We start from the raw sequence: 2,024 nt of genomic DNA, 5'->3' as shown, positions 1-2,024 counted from the left end.
GGTTTAGTCCAATACACTCGTCAGTGGTTTGGTCTTGTGAGCGTCACGCGTCACATCCGGTCCGTTCACCTGTAAATCCGAGTAAATCCCAGCCTCCTCCAAAGATCGTCTATTGGTGAGATGATGACTCCGACTAGTGGCACAGCCGGTTTACTTTAAATGATAATACATAATATTTGAAATACACGTACATTACTTGACCTTTTATCCCTGGTGCTGGCTCTTTATGTGTGCATAGAAAGATAACAAAAGAAAAAAAAACAACAAATATAACAGCATTAAATAATAAATGAACAGGTGGGGGAAAACCCCAAGTGAACGTGAGCCTGTTTCAAAGCCTTCCATGAAAACAATCATATTAGGGGGAAATAAAAAAAAAGTTCTCTATACTGTAAAAATCACAAACATACTCAAAGTGTGCTATATTAAAAACCAAATGGTTTTGTAGACATTGATAAAATAAAATAAAATACAATCAGCAAATGGTTTATACAAAAAAGAGGGAAATAGAAATCTGCACACATAAAAATAAACAAGGGAGATATTTCTCACAAAATCTCATATACGTAAATTACATTGACTCCTTCCACAGAACTTATGTAAAATATAAAAAAAAAAATTTTTGTTAGCATAATGAATTAGTCTAAAAGACTGTGGGGTAAAGCAGGAAGACTGTTCCACATGACTGCACTTCTGTGTTGAAGCCAAAAGTGATCTCATTTTAAAGTGCAGGTGACAAGTTAGTATCTGATCTGGCGAAGTTCCAAGCAAGCTGAGCCCATCGATTGGCAGAGAGTGTCTGGTGGCACATATTATCTGTTTTTACTTATTATATTGGTATTTATTTATTTATTTATTCAATGAATAGTTATTCAAACTTGGCTTGTAAAATATCACTCTGTGGTTAATGTCACAAAAGCAGTTCCATTGTAATGAATGTGAATTGAATTGAAAGTGTTTTTTATCCTTCGTCCACTGACACCAAGTGTATGGAGCCTCCTGAAAAAAATATGAACTGAACTTCAAATAGATTCTGGTAGCTGGTAATTGAAGACAACATCCACATTATTGTTAGTTTATGGCAGCGAAAGTGGGTTTTAGTGTCTGACTGAAGACCTTTTAAGGCACTTTGGCTAGAAAAGATAATGTGGCCCAATATTCACTTGCCCTCGGGCCAAATTTACTTGCTGAAACCTGACCTACAAGGACATGAGCAAAAAAATATATATATTTCAGTTTCTTGTGCTCATTATATAGTTTTGCGTGAGCACCAGAAAATATCGGTGTGCACAAGGCCTCGCAGTGCAGCGTGCTACGATTCTGTGAGGATATGGCATTAGGACATTACTAGGAGAATGGATTACATGCTAGGAAAAAAGATGTCCGTTTAATTCAAAATCCAAGAGATGTTGAACTGAGATGATATAGACGCCAAAGGGCCCAATCAGGGGCTCTGTACAAGTGCTTACTCCCTGTAATGAATTGTATGGGTTTCCCTGCACAGTATGCTGTAATTTGGCACTCTCCATCCATCCATCTTCTACCACTTTTATCCTCCACATGAGGGTCGCGGGGGTGCTGGTGCCGATCCCAGCTGACATCTACGGCCAATTTAGAGTGTCCAATTTGCACAAATCAGCATGTTTCTGGACTGTGGGAGGAAACTGGAGAACCTGGAGTAAACCCCCCCTCACACGGGGAGAACATGCAAACTCCATGCACAAAGGCCCTTGTTCCGACCATGTCTTCTTACTGCAAAGGCAATTTGGCACTGTATATATATATATTAAATTGATATATTGATTAAACTGGAACAAATTGATGTATTTTTCCTGAAATCAGCCTATAAATCAGAAAATAAAGAATAATAATGAATCTGCGTGTGACAGCTTCAATGAACTCAACGAACAACCAAACAAAGAGGCAAACAACAACAACATATTACACAGTAAATTCAGTAAATCACTTTTGTTTGACATCTTATGTTTGTTGGATGGTCACATGAAAAAATAAAAAAAAGAAGA

The sequence above is a fragment of the Solea solea genome, chromosome 2, assembly GCF_958295425.1.
Source record: "Solea solea chromosome 2, fSolSol10.1, whole genome shotgun sequence".
Taxonomy (NCBI): domain Eukaryota; kingdom Metazoa; phylum Chordata; class Actinopteri; order Pleuronectiformes; family Soleidae; genus Solea; species Solea solea.
This window is presented reverse-complemented; position numbering follows the sequence as displayed.